Genomic DNA, 19,145 nt, shown 5'->3' on the forward strand with positions numbered 1-19,145 from the left:
ACTTCCAAATAACATTGTCTGCATTGGATCGCATTTAATCACCAAATAATAAACCTTATACTGTAATAAGCCTGGGATACTTAGGAGCCATAAGTTCAAGACAGCTTGGTTGCACTGAGAAAGTACATACTTGCATAATTTTCAGCTGTGATATTTATCTTGTCCTTTTATCAAAGATGCATGTTGCATTTTCAGTGTTGCTCCGTCAACCGGATGCCTTCACTTTGGCTTCTCATTTGCATCAGCATGATCTTTACAGGATATGGTGATAATACTGCCATTTGTGGCTAAGTAAGTGAGGAGCAGATACTGCTTAAACCCACTTCCCTTTTGAAGAAAAAAAAAAAACACAAGAACTTCGGAGAGTTTCTGTCAACCTTGTAACAATATAATAATGAGGCATGGATGAGCCACCTGTACAACTGTGGCCACATGCTAGAACATTGTAGGCCGGCGATGATTCAAACTCAAACAACAGCTCAGGGAAAATGGCCCTCTTTGGCTTGAGTGATGATGTTACTCGTAAGTAATCTGACCTTCAGCAGAACCAGGGTTTGTAAAGACTTTAGCAAAGGGATCTATAAAATCCCCACTTCTGTTTTAGGTAGATGTTACTCACATTTTCTTGAACTTCTTTATCAGATTGTGACTATCAGTACAGTTCACTGCTGTATTATTCTAGTACATGTACCAACCCAATTCCAAAAAGGTTGGGGAAGAGTGTGAAGTGCCAATAAAAACAGTAAGCAGTCATTAGCAAATTCTGTTTGTATTACAGTGGGGAGAACAAGTATTTGATACACTGCTGATTTTTCAGGTTTTCCCACTTGCAAAGCATGTAGAAGACTGTAATTTTTATCATAGGTACTCTTCAACTGTGAGTGATGGAATCTAAAACAAAAATCCAGAAAAATACATTGTATGATTTTTAAATAATTAATTTCCATTTTATTGTGTGAAATAAGTATTTGATCATCTATCAACCAGTAAGAATTTTGGCTCTCACAGACATGTTACTTCTTCTTTAAGAAGCCCTCCTGTTCTCCACTCATTACCTGTATTAACTGCACCTGTTTGAACTCGTTACCTGTATAAAAGACACCTGTCCACACACTCAATCAGTCAGACTCCAGCATCTCCACAATGCCCAAGACCAGAGAGCTGTGTAAGGACATCAGGGATAAAATTGTAGACCTGCATAAGGCTGGGATGGGCTACAGGACAATAGGCAAGCAGCTTGGTGAGAAGGCAACAACTGTTGGTGCAATTATTAGAAAATGGAAGAAATGCAAAATAACAGAAAATCTCCCTCGGTCTGGGGCGCCATGCAAAATCTCACCTCGTGGAGCATCAATGATCTTGAGGAAGGTGAGGAATGAGCCCAGAACTACACAGCAGGACCTGGTCAATGACCTGAATAGAGCTGGGACCACAGTCTCAAAGAAAACAATCAGTAACACTCTACGCCGTCAAGGATTAAAATCCTGCAGTACACGCAAGGTGCCCTTCCTCAAGCCAACGCATGTCAAAGCCCGTCTGAAGTTTGCAAATGACCATCTGAATGATCCAGAGGAGGAATGGGAGAAGGTCATGTGGTCTGATGAGACAAAAATAGAACTTTTTGGTTTAAACTCCACTCGTCATGTTTGGAGGAAGAAGAATGATGAGTACAACCCCAAGAACACCATCCCAACCGTGAAGCATGGCGGTGGAAACATCATTCTTTGGGGATGCTTTTCTGCAAAGGGGACAGGACGACTGCACCGTATTGTGGGAAGGATGGATGGGGCCATGTATCGTGAGATTTTGGCCAACAACCTCCTTCCCTCAGTAAGAGCACTGAAGATGGGTCGTGGCTGGGTCTTCCAGCATGATAACGACCCAAAACACACAGCCAGGGCAACTAAAGAGTGGCTCCGTAGGAAACATCTTAAGGTCCTGGAGTGGCCTAGCCAGTCTCCAGACCTGAATCCAATAGAAAATCTTTGGAGGGAGCTTAAAGTCCGTGTGGCCCAGCGACAGCCACGAAACCTGAAGGCTCTGGAGGAGATCTGTATGGAGGAGTGGGCCAAAATCCCTGCTGGAGTGTGTGCAAACCTTGTCAAGAACTACAGGAAACGTCTCATCTCTGTAATTGCAAACAAAGGTTTCTGTACCAAATATTAAGTTTCTTTTTCTGGTGTATCAAATACTTATTTCACACAATGAAATGGAAATTAATTATTTAAAAATCATACAATGTATTTTTCTGGATTTTTGTTTTAGATTCCATCACTCACAGTTGAAGAGTACCTATGATAAAAATTACAGTCTTCTACATGCTTTGCAAGTGGGAAAACCTGAAAAATCAGCAGTGTATCAAATACTTGTTCTCCCCACTGTATATCCTGTAGTATATAGAAAAGATGATGAATGATAGAAAAAAATGATACTTTATGTTTTAACTTATTCCAAAGGCTCATTCCAAATATGATCCCTGCAACATGTTCCTGTTGGGATGATGGCATGTATACCACTGTGTTACATCACCTTTCCTTTCACTTAATAAACATTTGGTCACTGAAGACATTACCTGAGTCCTCTTTCAAAGCAGAATTTTCTGCCATTGCTCAGTCATACAAGTCTTCTGTGCAACCATACAGGGGCTTCAGGCAGTCCAGTTTAGCACTGATTATGCAAATATGTTGTAACATGTGTAGAACATTTTTCAACCTTAAAAAAAAAAATGTGATGAGTACCTTAACGGATGTACAAGTTACTTACTAATGCACATTACCACAACAGACACAGGTTTTTGTACTTTACACTGGTAACAATCTGGATGGTAATTATCCTCTTTGGCCTGGAGAACATGACATCCATAATTTCCATAAACAATCTGAAAGGTTGACTCATGTTTACATTATGTGTCAGTCCATTTCAGATGAGCTCAAGCCCAGAGATGGCGGAGGTGTTTCTGTCCATAGTATAGTCTTATTCTGAATTTGTGGATAAAGCAATGAACAATGTTTGTTGACATCAGTCTGTTCAAGTATTTCCAAGCCCATGTGGCGATATTCATTACAGAAGCATGTTAGATTTTAATGCAGTGCCTTCTGAGGAATTGAAGATCACTCAGTTGTAATTTTTAGTTTTGCTTTTTATTATGCACTGTCCAGCGTGAAAACCATGTGAAAGCTAGATGATGAACATTGTTCTTAAGCAGGTAGAGTTTTTTTTGGCAAAGTGGTGAGCCTTGAACCATCATTGCTAACAAAGAACTCTGCCTTTCTCAGATGCTTCTTTCTAGTCTTAAATTGCCCCGTTTTTTGGAACATGCTGCAGACATCAATTTCAGAATGAGTATTTACAAAACATCTTCATAAGATGAAACATTAATCTCAAATTTGTCCTGTTTACATTTAAATACAGGTCCAAATGGATTTATAAATCACTATTTGCATTTCATACACTGTCCAAATTTTTTTGGAAGTGAGTTGGTACATGTACTGGAAAAGGAGAGTACTGCAATTGGACAAATGAGCAGCAGTGGACAAAATACATAATTTGAGTTAAAATACAAAAGTACTTGTCTTTAAACAGATTTTGATTGGTTCTGCTGCTTGATTTAATTATTTGTGTCAATAGATCAGCGTTTTTATGCTTTTAGTAAATTGTTAAATTGTAACCTGGTCTTTACCTTCCCGAGGCTTGCCAGTTATCTGAAGTTTGTGGTGAACCTTCTGAGATTGTGCGAGTGTGTTATCTGTTTAGGGTAGTCTGGTTAATCTACGCCTTCATACTTCAATTTGGTTTTAATCTGTTTATCAGATATAATTTCATTCCACTGTGCATCAAATTATCCCATTCAATGGCCAGGGCCTATCGGCAGGCCCAAAGTTTTATTACACACCTCTATAACTTAAGAATAGCTCAGCCAGTTTGCGCTAATGTCCCTGAGTTACTGAGTATTAAGCCTAAGTATGCAATAAAGGCTGGGATTTTAAATTGTTAACCCCTTAACATTATAGGTTCATTTCATACAAAGGCTTACTGTTAAGTAACTATAGGGACTTCAGTGGAAACTAATGGAGATATTATTAGGTTATAGAAGTAATAAAACTCTGGGGCCACGAGCAAGTTGTATTTACTCCACACTTCTTCTTTTATCTCCAGGCTTTTTATTTTACTTTTCTATTTTAAAATGTTAAGTTACTTTATATTACACATAATGTGTTACATTAATGTAATTACATTACACTTACTAACTCATAAAGTAATTTCTTTACTTGTTTTATTCTCTGAAAGAAATATCAATTTTGTGCAGTGCATTTACAACATAAATTTCCTCTATGTAGATTATCCATACATATATATCATTTGCATTCATGCGCTAACAATGTCAGCTGACTGAAATTAATTCTAATGGTTGATTTCTAGGTTTTCATATAACACCAGCCACTCATAATCTGATTCAAGTATAACTGGCTGTGTCTTGTTCAGAGAAATCAACCTTTTAAATAATGCTCCCTAGCATTTTCTTTCTAAATGAATTACTGAAATGACTATTTGGATCCCTTGTACTTTCAAGTCACCTCAGATTTGTGTGGGTTTCAGAGAGTAACGTCAAAGTAAAGTAATGAGTAGTAAGATTACTTTTTCCAGGAAGTAATAAGCAAAGAAATCCCCACTAGGGTTTGAGAGAATCAATGAATAATTTCCCATGGATTGTGGCCGTTTGCATAAGTTTCAATATCCCTGGTTGAATGCATGTTTTGTTTGAAATAAGTTATTATGCCCTCCACAGGGAATATCATAACTTTTTTGCACATTTTTTTCTAATGGACTAACTTCAGCAAATAAACAGTGCTTGTGCATTAAAGCATGCAAAAAATGTGTTCTCTATGCAGGATGTGTTCCTTTATCAAACTTTTGCATACGACTCTACTGTTCTAGGAAAAAACATAAAATTCTCAGTATGGGCCTTATATAACCACATATCTGATAGCACACATTATTAATATCTCAGGGTGTTGTGCTTACACTCAACACTCATTGGCCCATCTAGATGGGCAGCTGAGGTATTGAAACTAAAACTTTAATTGGCTAATTCATTTTAAAAAGGAGGAGAAGATTATAAAATATATCTAAACAGTTCCAGCTCATATTTTTCACTGTCTGAAATGTCATTACATAATGGAGGTTAAGGAAGGACTGTTGCAGTGAAGACAAGACCTGGATACCAAAAAATCTCTGAAAAAACAGCTTGTAGACTAGTCAGGTATGCAAAGCAAAACCCCCACAACAGTGCCAAGGGCCCATAGGACGATTTGTCAGGCATGGGAGTAGAGATGCACTGGCCCCACTGTGCCATGTTGTTGTATATTTATCATCTACATGGAATGGCCTTCAGCAAGTAAACTTAACTGTGATCTCATCACAAAAGTCTAATGTCTAAACCACAAAACCTTTTGCATTTTGGATTTGGGTTCTCTCATCTGATGAAACAAAAAACTCATGACCCATAGTCAGGGAAGAAACTGAAGAGGAATATTGATTACAACAAGACAATGATCCAGTACACACACCACAATCAAACCTTGAACTACTTCAAGAAAAGAAAGATTAAGGTCTGTAACGGCCTTTGCCAACTCTAAAATCTGTGATTGGATCACATGCTGTGCGATTTCTGAAGAAGCACTCTGCAAAATGAAAAGTAGTTAAAAAATATCACATGTAGGCAGATGTCATGTCCCTCCACCTCTGGGGAGACTCAACTTAGACTCTCCCTGGCTCCACTGTGTTTCTACCTGAGTTACGGAGCCTTTTTTTGTATTGCTTCTCCAGTTTTGAACTTTACTGCATCTTTAATTTGTTCTTTTTCCAAGTACGGATCTGCCTTTGCTTCTGCCTGCTTGTGTGTTGAACCCTACCTGTTGTATTAATAAAGAGTACTGGACTGTCCCTAATAAAGCTACTTTGCATTTTCAACATGCCTCTGCCCCAACATTACAACAAACTCCACTGGCTACAAGAAACATTTTGGGGCTGTGCCTCAGGTGCACAAACTTACACACACTGCATATTATGTTTTATTTTTTCCAATAAGCTATGGTCAGCAAATGAATAACAATTCCGCATTAAAATGAGCAAAATGTGTCATATTTAAGTGGATGAACTACTTTTCACTTAGAAAACCAACAAAATGTGTAATTTGACTGGGGGGGCCCAAACTTTCACAACTAACTAACCACACAGAAGCTCCTGACAGCACTAGCAGTTAGCAGCAGCGCAGTGACATCACCAAACAGAAGCTTTCCATTATTCTGCTGCCATCTCATAAGCTCCCGCAGTGGAGCCCGTCCCTCAATCCTGACCAGTGTTCCCTTTATAAATCCTTTAGCACAGCTCACCCGCTCCCACCTGCAGTTGCTCCTCCAGTCTCTCTCAGCTGGGCCTCAGGCTCTGTTAGATCATGACTGGTTCCCACATTAGGTTCTGATTCGAATACCTCTGTCTGCAATGAAAAAATATCATATTTAAGAACTCTGCAGAATTCCAAACATCTGGGGCATGAATCACATTGAGGGAAATGAAAAGTGATAGGGTATTGCTTCTCACACAATCACGCAAATATGCAAAATATAACAATAATACCAGTGAAATGAGTGAGAATATCACACATTCACTCCCTGGTTCTGGAGGCCTTGGTTCTACAGTTCTATAAAGTCTTTTACAGCCGCAGGGCCGTATCTCTCTAAAGAGCAATATAAAGTAATGGATTCTCCATTGTCCGTACATTTGGACAACCGTTGTTATTTTGGTCAAAGGCTTGGGGTTTTCAGGAAGGGAACCCATGAATGACAACCATCTTACTGAAACTGAATACCGAGACACTTATGCCTGGTGCCGGTCTGTGGGACCAATGTCTAGCCACAACATTACCTCACTGGAGTAGCCTTCCACAAACAATACCTGACCATCAACTTTTTTTTGCAAAATGAAGTACTGTCTCACCATTTAAGTATAGGGTCTATGTCACACTAGTCTTGGGGTTATTTTAAAGAATGTTAAAGCTGATTTTTATATTACGCCAGTTAAAGTGTCAGTTTAAAGGTTAAAGACTGGACAAGCAGACTTTAAATTCTAAAAAGTAAAAATAACTTCAGAATTTGTGGATACTTCTCAGTGTTAGCAGTTAGACTGTCCACTGGTCAGTCAATTATGGCACAAAAGTGTTTCTCTTTGTTCACTTAATCATTATTAACTTGTGAAAAAGTACTTACCATCATATGCAAAAAGTTAAACATCCCATGTCAAATTATATGTCTTAATAAAATTAACTTAGTTAAGACATTCTCTATAGAGAACAAAGTTAACTATGACACTTTTCTGCAAACTGTAGTGCACAATTTGTTTTTATTTTTTTTACTTTTATTTGTATTTTATTAAGTATATCGTTTTATTAAGTTATAAAGTCACATACAAACTGTGCCATAACTTCCCTTTCTCAATTTCTTAATAACTGACAAAGTAAATTCTGAAGCTGAAGCTGAAAACCTTTGAGACATCAGCAGAAATGGTAGGTCAGCTATGTGAGAATTAACTTGACACCTAGCCTGCATAGCACCCACATTGGACCACATAAACCTAAAGATGATGTCACGAATGCTGACATCTGAGGTTAGCGAGGCTTGCACTTTCTTCTATGTTTATCTGGGTTCTATTGTGACTTGGATGAGCAATTGTTGTCCTCTTAGAGAACTTTTGACATGTGTATGTCTAGTTTAGCTGATCCCAATTATGAAATACATTTGGTTAATTGGTTGGGGTACTAACTAAGGGGGCACTTACTTTTTCCACACAGTATGTTTGATCATTTTTTCAGTGAAGAAATGAAATGATAATTTAAAAAGTGTATATGAGTTTACCCAGGCTGTCTTTGTCTTGTATTCAACTCTCTTTGAAGATCTGAAACAGTTATGCAATTATTATGTGTATCATATATGCAAAAATACTGGAAATCAAGAGGGGGCATATACTTTTTCACAGCACTGTACTTTAAATAAACTCTGAGAGGACTGAGATAAAGGCTGCTTTTACAGCTCATTATGATTGGCACACTGTACATCCAAAAGCATCCAGATGCCCTGAATACAGTTGCTGACACAGACGTTCAACCGTGTGCAAACACCTTATATAATTTCCATAGAAAAGCACTGTCAGTAGAATAAGGTGCTCCACAGCAGCCACACATGAGACATAAGAGACTGTGTCAAACGCCAAACATCAGCCAAAGGGGGATAAAGCCCCCAATCATTGGTCTGTGAAGCAGTGGAACTGCGTTCTCTGGAGTGATGGATTACCATCTAAAACATTTTGGAAGAGTTGGAGTGAACCAGAAGTAATCATCCAACATCAGTAACTGACTATATTAACGCACTTAGGTGTGTGTGGACCACAATCAAATCCTCACAGCAATGTTCCAACAACTTGTGTGAAGTTTCCCCAGAGGAGTAGATGAGCAAAGAGGGGACAGGCTCCCTTTTAGTACCTATTATGTGTGGATTAGTAATCCCACATAACTACCACAAGATTAAGTTTTTAAAAATTTAACTTCAAAACTTTTCTGACACCTTTAACCATTTTAATGAATGAGTGATAGAAAGGTGACCTGTGTTGGAGAACAGTAGGACATAGCGTTCTTCACTTCACTGGGCTCTTCGAAGACTTGCCATCAACAGCCTGTTTTCTCCATCCTCTACATCCTCTAATGACCAACACAGACCGTCTGCTTCACATGACTCCCGCTACCTTCCCAAACAAGAGCCTTCTGCAGATCCATTCTCTTTTGTTTCCCCTCATTCCTCCTCCTTTAATGCCTTCTCATTCAGCTCTACTCTCAAATAGCTGCTCTTCCTCTCCAAATACACAGAATACCTGTTCAGAGAGCTTCCAAGGCCTTCACCAGAAAAAAAAAAACAGTCAAATACAGGGTTTGCATTTTTCTTTCCCCAGTTCTTTTTAACAGTAAGCTCCATCCCTACCTGCTCTGAAGTGCTTATTCTCTTAAAACACCTCATCACAGAAAATCTGAGCTCTGTTCAAATGAAGTTTTTCCATCCCACTGAAAGTGGCAAAGGGCTGCTCTGAAACTTTGAGCTTTTAGATTGCTCTCTTTTGAAACTTGAAGAGCACATACAACAGAATTAAAATGAGTAACAATTTTAATAGTTTGTGGCTTTTGTGACAAAACCTTGTATTGCAAAAATGGTAACTTTATAGAAGTAAAGAAAAATATGATTTACTTTTTATATGTTAATAACAACGAAAGTCATTTGGGATCATTTGTTTTGGTCCATTTATCATGAAATGTGCACATTATGTAAAGGGCAGGTGGTGTTTGAAAATACTCAAAAAATAATAAATAAATACAGCCCCAATTCCAATGAAGTTGGGACACTGTGTAAAACATAAATAAAAACAGAATAAGATGCCTGCAGTCCAGACCGGTCTCCCACTGAAAATGTGTGGCTCATTATGAAGCGCAATATACAACAACGACCCCAGACTGTTGAGCAACTGAAGTTGTACATCAAGCAAGAATGGGAAAGAATTCCACCTACAAAGCTTCAACAATTAGTGTCCTCAGTTCCCAAACGCTTATTGAGTGTTGTTAAAAGGAAAGGTGATGTAACACAGTGGTAAACACGCCCCTGTCCCAACTTCTTTGGAACATGTTGCAGGCATCAAGTTCAAAATGAGTGAATATTTGCAAAAAAGAATAAAGTTTATCTGTTTGAACATTAAATATCTTGTCTTTGTAGCGTATTCAACTGAATATAGGTTGAAAAGGATTTGCAAATAACCATATTCTGTTTTTATTTATGTTTTACACAACGTCCCAACTTCATTGGATTTGGGGTTGTAAATAAATAAATGAAGTAATAAATAAAAAATAAGAAAAACCAAAAATGCTTTTGACAGTCTTTGATACTGGATATTGTCCCATAAGGTCTGTTCATCTGCTACGTGAAACAGCTTATTTTAGAGAGATTTTCTTTATAGTGGTGGTGATTGGAACCAGATGTTATGAAATCTATAATACAAATATATCAGTTTTTTCTATTCAAAACCAACAGTGAATCTACACGTCTTATATATACGCATCTTTTTATATGTAATGCTGATAATGGTCAAATCTTGGACATCAGGTGACATATCAGGAACTTTTTATAAATTTTTGTAACTTTTAGAACCACACTTCAGACGTCTGGTTCTTGCAGAGCCCTGCTGGTGACATCCTGTATAACGCTGTTGTCGGGACAAAACCTCTTATCTCCATCTTTGTCATTTTTCTGTTTTTGACATGATTTGAAAATACCTTTACATACTCTTTACATTGTGTGTAAATTTCATGGTGAATGGACCAAAATAAATGCCTCAAAATCACTTGGAAAAAATTCTGGTTCCATTGACTTACATTAACAGTAAAGTGTGTTTTTTCCTTCTCCTGTAAAGTTGTCATTTTGGAGATACAAGTTTTTATTCAGACAACAGTGATAAATAAAAATAATGCATGGCCATGCTGTATAACGTGGGAACGAGAACCCAATTATCTCATTTCCACACCTTACTAAGTTATAGCCACACATTAAGATCTCATCCCCACCCCTTACTTGTTGTGGCCATGGCTTAATTATCTTGTTTGCACACCTTAGTAAGTCGTGACCATGTGTTATTTTTATTTATATGGGATGTCATTAGCTCTGCCGGTTCCAATGACCACTGTGCATTATTTTTACCCTGTAAAATTCTCTAGAACAGAATATTCCACATCAAACAATTCTTAATGACTCTGTTTAGATCTTAAGGACTATGTTTATAGAATTTTTTTAAAGACAGGATATGTTTTAGATCGGATGAACAGATGAGAAGAAACTTGATAGGAATTACAATATGTTAATTAAAACAGAAAAAAGTGAACAATGCAGATCACAAATGATGACCAGCCTGAAGAAATGAGATCATTACTGTTTTCAGTTAAACTTTTTAAATGAGCTAATCAGTAATGTGATAGATTTTGAAGGCAGCTTTCCAGCCTGTGGTCCTCAAGTGTATAAGGAGCATTTGTCAGTGTCAGTAGTGACTCTTGCACTCTCACTGGCCTTCCCAAATCGAGTCAAACTGAATCAAGCCTATAAACTGAGGTGGACAAGTCTTGCTTCAGGTTCTCCTTCCACCGCTTCACTTAATTCTTTATGAACATTAAGCTATTGAAGGAAAACTTAGCAGAACTTTCTGAAGGTGAACTTGTCCACCTCTACCTAAGTAAATTGAATCCATCTTGATCAGAGCACATCTGGACATGCAATTACCCCTCTTCTTCTTCTTGTCTAAAAATATGTACCAGCTTACATTACCAGCTAATTGCCAATGCGTTTTGCTTGCAGACATGCTAAAAATACAACACTTGAGTCCCACTGCTCTACTTACAAGCCTAGAAGTACAGTTAGTCTTTGCTTTGCATAAGAAATAAAGAACCCAGCAGGAGCTTTTACTTCGCTGTCAATGAACCTTCCCAGAGATTGGTTAAGAGCATTCATTTGGGTCCTTTTGTTATCTGCATCCCACTGTACCAGATCTTTTGACGTTAGACTTTTAAAAGTGCCAAAAAGCATTCACTAAAAAGCATTTCAATAGGTTGTCCTTTAGAGTAGTTGTTCCCAACCCAGACTTGGGAAACATTATTTTAGAGAATCATTTCTGCAAATGAAATGTGTGAGCAGCCCCAGCAAAGGGTCATGTAGTAGGAGCTATGCCCCACCAACCAATCATGCACTATTTTATACACCCATCTGTAATAGCAAGCAGAAAACTTTGTGCAGTAAAATGACTGTCATGCACACAGGATAGGAAATCAGGATAGAAAACTACACTGATTTACTTAGGAGGTGCTGTATTGGGTGCACTTTAGGGATGCTTTATATGTTGTGAAGATATATGAACAGACAGGTTTCCTACATGGGTACACTTTTGGTGATGCAGCTCTTTTGTTGATTGTCTCCCATGCATGTGTCCTAAACAAAACAAAGAAGGTTGGGAGGGGAAGACTGAACCTTCTGTCTCTTTGCCCTCGGATGATACAAGTATACCCTCTTGGTTGGTGTGTAAAATATCTGTATTTTATATTGCCTCCACCATTCTTCAAGACCTGCTACAGAAAGTTGAGGCTCAGCCTTGCCCATGGAATAGAGCTCATTGGTTGGAGTGAGGTCTAGAGATCTGGTGGTTTGCCTCAGAAGCTCTGACCTGTGACTTTCATCATCACAGTGGTGGAAATCACACCGAAAAACATTTATAATCTCTTAGAGAAAAAAGACACATTCCATAATGTGGTTATTTTGAACAACAACCAACCAAAATGTTGGCAATAAGGGGTTTATATGAGAGTTTACACCTTAAAAAGAGTTATATCTAAATACTACATAGTGATTGGTACAGTGTCTAGGGTTCAAATCCCTGCAGAGAAACATTAATGCTTTTAGATGCCTTTGGAAAAACCCTTAATACTACGTTTGGTTTGAAATCTGCTTTCACTTTCTCTCTTAATAAGTGTGATCGCAATATACAGTAAATTAGATCACAATGCCCTTTCTGTCTCTTGAGCCCCTTTCCCCCCAAAATGTCAAGTTCCTTCTGACAGATATACACTGAATTCCTCACCCTGCAGCCTCACATCCACCCTGCCCCCACCACGCACTCTCACAAGGGTATTTCTGGATGTCCCACTCACGATTAAGCTCTGGCACTGTGCCTGCATTGAGAAATTTGTGCCAATTCATTTTCCGAAAATGTTTGGCAGATATTAGAGGCGGTTTAGTGTATGGTTTTGAGTAAGTTTTGAGTAACTTTATGGTTTTGAGTAACTTTGGTGATCATGTTTATTGGCCAGTTATTTGGTGTTTTATAGCTCAAATGTAGCTCAAAAAGGCACGGTGGTGTGGTGGGTAGCGCTGTCGCCTCACAGCAAGGAGGGCCTGGGTTCGATTCCCCGGCCGGGTGACTGGGGTCCTCTCTGTGTGGAGTTTGCATGTTCTCCCCGTGTCTGCGTGGGTTTCCTCCGGGTTCTCTGGTTTCCTTCCACAGTCCAAAGACATGTAGTCAGGCCAATTGGAGGTGCTAAATTGCCCCTGGGTGTGAGTGTGTGAGTGACTGTCTGTGTCTGTGTGTCTGCCCTGTGATGGACTGGCGACCTGTCCAGGGTGTATCCTGCCTTCCGCCCGAAGACTGCTGGGATAGGCTCCAGCTCCCCCCCGCGACCCTGATGGAGAAGTGGCTTAGAAAATGGATGGATGGATGGATGGATAGCTCAAATGTTCATCACTGTTGTACACTGTTGTTACAGCCACTGGACAAATGGTTCCTTTTGTGTGCTCGTCTGCTGTTCTGTTTTCTGGGCGCATATCTCCATAGGAGGCCACCTGGAAGAACACCTGTCCAGACCAACCCGGCACTCATCACTTCATCTGTCAAATGGTGAGAGCTTTGTTAACCTTTGTTTACCTTGAATAATTTGTTGTTTGTTGTACTAGCCAGTTTGGTAGTTTTAGACAGACAGAATACGCAAAAACACTCGTTATGCTGCAATCAATTACCAATTGTTTATCTGTTCAGCTTCTACACCTGCAGTTTGTTTTGCACAGTAGTGTCTGTCCACACTGCTATTAAGCAATTCAGTTCCTCTGGTCCCCAACCATATGTGTCCATCATGTTTATCTGCCTCGCAGACACGGATCTTGTGCCCAGTGACGTCCTGCAGGAGGAGCCTCGGTTGTGCCGTGAGAGGTTTTGGTTGTTGAATGCCTCTTGGGAGAGACGGATGCGTTTGCTCTGCTATAACATGTGACTCACATGACCTCCTGAAGTGGTTTGTGTGATGAGAGTTGTATCTGTTTTAAATGTGTCTTGGTTGAGTTTAGACTTGCATTTTTGTCTGGCTTGGCCTCATCCAGATATAATTCTTATACTCAAGACGTATGAGGTGACCAGATGTTAAAGGGGTCTTTGCTCTCCTGCCAGTTTGTTAAGCTTGTACAGCTTTAGTCTTTGAAAAACTACAGCTGTTAAGTGTGATAAATCTGGGGAAAGTAGAGGACAAGCACCTTTTTCTTTTCTTACCTTTTCTCTTGGTTTTAAGCAGGCACTTTGCAAAGTCTGGTGCATTTTTGTTTCATTTTCAGGACAGTTTTGAAAAATAATTGTTTTTGTTAATTACTTTAGGCACATGCTCATCTCTGAAGGCACATTTCCACACAGCAATTAACATATTGCAAATGACACTTTAAAAGAACATGAATAAACCTTTAATACAGTTTTTGGCATTGGGTCTAGCAGCAGGTCTGGGGAAAGAGTCCACCCTTATTTTCCACTATGGCATGGTTCACCAACCCAAATGTTAAGAAAGCCAGTTTGTCCTTACAACAGAAATCAACATTTTTTCCACTTTACCACCTTGATTGTAAATATATCTGTAAGTATGTGTCTTTAAATATTGGCTGTGTGTGCTAATGTGCTAGTATAGGATAAAATATATAATATAAACGAAAACACAGACTTAGTTTGCTCTGCTTTAAGCTTGTCGTGCATCTCTGGCAGGAAAAAGTAGAATAGTTTCTTGTAAAATATCTTTCAGCGTTCGACTTTTTACGAGGCTGAAGTCGCTTCTCAGCTTCTTGCTTGAATTGTTCCATTCCACTTTAACTGGTGCAGCAGTTACATTCTGGCACTGGAAAATTCGAACAAGCAGCTGACTTTTAATCACTTTTTAGTGTTTGGAAACCAACTGCAGTGCTTATAAATGCAAATAAGTCAATGCGTCTCAAAATTATCAACATTCATCTTCTATTTCCCTCTTGCCTTATCATTAGTTACTAGCTAGGTAATACTGTTGTCTGAGTTGCTATGTTGACCAGCAGTCTGCACACCAACCTTCAGGGTTAAAGAGTGTAGTTATAGGCTACATTAACTCCAGTGACCATTTAGTGTTGAAACCTTGCTAGAATGATTAGTAGAGCTTTATTTTACTGTAAAGGAGGACTATTTTATATTTAGCTAATCATCTAATTAATCTAATTCAGCTGTGCAGCCACAACAGAGCAGTAAAAGAGCCACATGCGGTTCCAGAACAGCATGTTGCCGACCCCTGCCCTAGACCTTGTTGTAACCATTTTAAAGTTTAAGAACCTCAATACAACGTAAAAGCTCTTGGAAGAACCCTTAAATTGGTATAGAAGTTTCATATTATGTGAAAATTCTTTATATATTTGAGATTATTCATACTTTACACACCTTTTTTGTTAAACAAGGACATAAAGCAACCAAAGACAGTTCTTTGGCAAGTGCAGCCGAGCTCCATATCCAAATGGAGTTTTCTGTCTGAGAAATGAGTCGAGGCCTTTCACACTAACATTGCTCAAAGGCTGCATAGTGAGTCTGCTTAATCACCATTTTATAGCATGTTTAAACAAAGCGATGCGCTACACTGGGTGGTTTAGCAGCTCAGAGGCTTATCTGAACTCTTGATCTCTCACTCTTTATCTGATGTCTCACTGGTCCATGCTTCTTCACACGGGGGGATGGGAAGGTGTCACTTTCATGACGCCCCTCTTCCGTCTATATGCTTGAATGGAAAATAAAAAGTTTCTCAATTCTGGAAGCCTTGAGATCATGAGATGGTTTTGCTGATTCAGCCCTGACTGCGCCTTCAGGAAACTGTTGTTACCAATTTTCCTCCAATATGTTATTATGGCCATCATTTGATACATTTGAATATGGAGCTCTTGTTTGAAGTGGATGGACACCATATGTTTTGTGGATCAAAAACGGAGGGCCAAAACATCCCCAACTTTGACACAACCTAATTTATGCCTCCGAAGCCTTATGCATGTCTCTGGTCTTCGTCTACAGGGCTTGTTAGAGTGGCTCCATTTTGGTGATTTTTTGGCAGACCTTTTTCTTGTTGAGCGTCATTATTTCCATTGATTGCAATCCATCCATGTGTGCACAGCACCCCTTTGTCAGCCATCCAGAGCAGATCTTAGCAATTCAATATCTTCGCCATTTAGGATGTTTGTTCAGTGAGGTCTGTGCTGTGCCAGGGATTACATTTCTTTGCGGTTACATTTGTTGCAAACTCTTTCAGTATGAGCACAGAAGAGCGTTAAGCAGAAATGCATGAGCCGTTGCCCAAAGTCTCACAGCTCTATTGCAAACAGCATCGTTCTGAGATCCAGCTGAGGAAGGTTCACTGTGTCTGGCACTGGTGCGAAAAAACATGAGATCACCAAACTGCTTCTTATTCAGTGCCTGCCAGCATTAATGAAACATAGACTCATGTCTTCTCCGTAACATCACGGCTGGAACTACTGTTTGTCATGGACATCTTATCGGTCTGAGAGAAAGCAAAGGCTTGAGAGAAAGTACAGAAACTCTGTCTCCCCAAACAAAGACAATTCAACCTCTAAAAATTTTTATTAGTCTCACAGCTTCAAAGTTATGAAATGCTGGCATGTGTTTATTTGTTGTTGACCAAACCACGAGCGCTACATATTGCTTCTCAGCAAAAGTGAGAATATTGTTTCTGTGCAAAGGTTGCAGACAGTTTTTCTTGTTTTATTCATTTATTAATCAGCTTACAGCTAATTGCAGAGTACAAAAACACAACTGTAGATCATGTGCAAAAAGCATCAAAGAACTGAAGACACTAGATCAAGTGCATACGGACATACGGAAGTTCAGTGGGGTGTCTGTTGACTACAAAAGTATATTTTAAGCCCTATTTTATCAACCACAAAGCTACACAAGGCTTTGAATCAGAACGGTGGAAAAAAAAACAGTCTTTGAAAGTGAATATTGTCTTTAGCGCTATTCAAGTTAGCTTTAACTGAAGAGGTTCTCTGATTTAAGTGATTCTATGATTCTAATCCATCATGAATTTGCAGTATGAGGAGTTTTTACAGTGTGACATTAATAATTGTGGTGTGATCTTAATCCAGTATGAATCTGCAATATAGGTAGTTTTTACAGTCTGACAGTAATAATTGTGAATGTATGAATCTGCAGTATGTGAAATTTGTAGTTGGACTGTAAAAATTGCAGACTAATTTGAATCCGGTATGAATACAGTCTGATATTAATAACTGTGGAGTGATTTCTTCCCGTATGAATTTGCAGTATGTGTAGTTCATAGTTGGACAGTGTTCATAGAGTCCATAGTGTGTGTACATTTATTGTCTGACAATAAAAATTTGATTAAAATGAATCCAGTATGAATCTGCAATATGTATAGTTTTTACAGTGTGCCAGTAGTAATTGTGGACTGAATGACCTTAGAACTGTGTAGAAAAAATTTGTGAAATAATTTTAATACAGTATGTGGAGTTTTTACCACCACACTATAAAACTGCACACACTGCAAAATCATACTGGATTAAAATCACGTCACAGTTTTCACACTCTGACAGTAATAACTATGGAGTGATTTTAATCTAGTATAAATTTATAAGTGTGTAGATTTTACCATCAGACAGTAAAAATTGTGAAATAATTTTAATACATTATGCATGAGAAGTGTGTGTAGTTTTTACTGCCAGACTATATAAACTGCACATACTGCAGATTCATACTGGGCAAATAATGAGTTAATGAGTTCACAGTTATTACTATCAGACTGTAAAAGCTACAGACATTGTACATTCATACTGGATTAAAGTCACTCCACAGATTTTAGAGTGTGACAATAATAGCTGTGGAATGATTTTAATCTGGCATGAATTTACAATGTGTATAGATTTTAACATCAGACAAAAAAAAACTGAAACAATTTCAATAGTATGAATAAAAAGTGGGTGTAGCTCTTACAGACTGATATTAATAACTGTGGAGTGATTTTTTTTTTGTGTAGTTTTTATAGTTGGACAGTAAAATCGGCTGACTTATAAGAATTTAGTATGAATCTATGTGTAGATTTTACAGTCTAACACAAAAAATTTGATTAACAATAATCCAGTATGCATCTGTGGTATGCCTAGTTTTCACAGTCTGCCAATAAAATTGGACTGAATGGCCTTATATAATTGGCTAAAGCTGCATTCACTGGAGGGCTGTAGGAACACTGCCTATGGTTAGGGCAAAGTCCTGCAGCTGAGCTGTCTGTCTTCTGTAGCTCTCTGGACCAGAGAGCTTCTGTTTGGCACAGAAAAGCTACTGGAGAAAGCTACTACTCAGTCCAGAGGTCCTCAGACATGGCCAGCATGTCTGGAGACTGACCTCATTTGCAAAAAAAAAAAAAAAAAGTATTGCCACATTTCTGTGATAGCTAACCTTGTGAATGGAAGCACAGTGTAAATGCTTTATCTGGTGGACATTTTGGGCCTGTGGCTATATCTAGTCTGATGGGATAAAACATAAGCAGTTTGGAACTAAAGCAAGCAAGTGCTGCCCTTTAAATTGTGTGAGTATTTCATGCTAAGTAGAGCAATATGGTCCAAAATTACTTGGAATAAGAGCTCATTAAATTGGTGCACATCAAAGTGAAGAACATTAATTTGCTTCACCTGTAAATTTATGTTTTGGAGATATGAGATTTTGCTATGACAGTGACAGAAACATACTGCAACATCTATATATAACACATCTGCACAGGATATGTGATTACGAGATAAGATCAGGTAGAGTGGGCCCTCTAAGTAGTAACTTTTACCTAAATTAGTATTAGTGTGTTGAGTCCTATTTTCAAAATGTGTATTTTTATGAAAGAAAAACCTGCTGAAATGTGATGACGAAGCTTTAAAGACGAACTATTCACAGTCATTTCTATGGAGGCCAGAGGTTCAAAGCTATTGTCTGCTACTGATGTGGGCAAACATGTCAGGAGTAACTCATGTCTTGCAGATACAGAATGACATAACCTGGCTGGGCTATGATCGCCTTATGTCTTATGTTATTTCAGTTACACGAGAATGGCTTCATGTATGAAATATCATTTTTGAGGGTTCTTCTCCTCTGCAGTCGTTTCTCTTTCTTCTTAATAAACATGTAATTTGCACAACGATTGATAGACGTTTTATAACAGTCATTACAGACTCTCTTTCTGTCGTGACATC

This window comes from Pygocentrus nattereri, chromosome 15 (genome assembly GCF_015220715.1).
Source record: "Pygocentrus nattereri isolate fPygNat1 chromosome 15, fPygNat1.pri, whole genome shotgun sequence".
Lineage (NCBI taxonomy): Eukaryota > Metazoa > Chordata > Actinopteri > Characiformes > Serrasalmidae > Pygocentrus > Pygocentrus nattereri.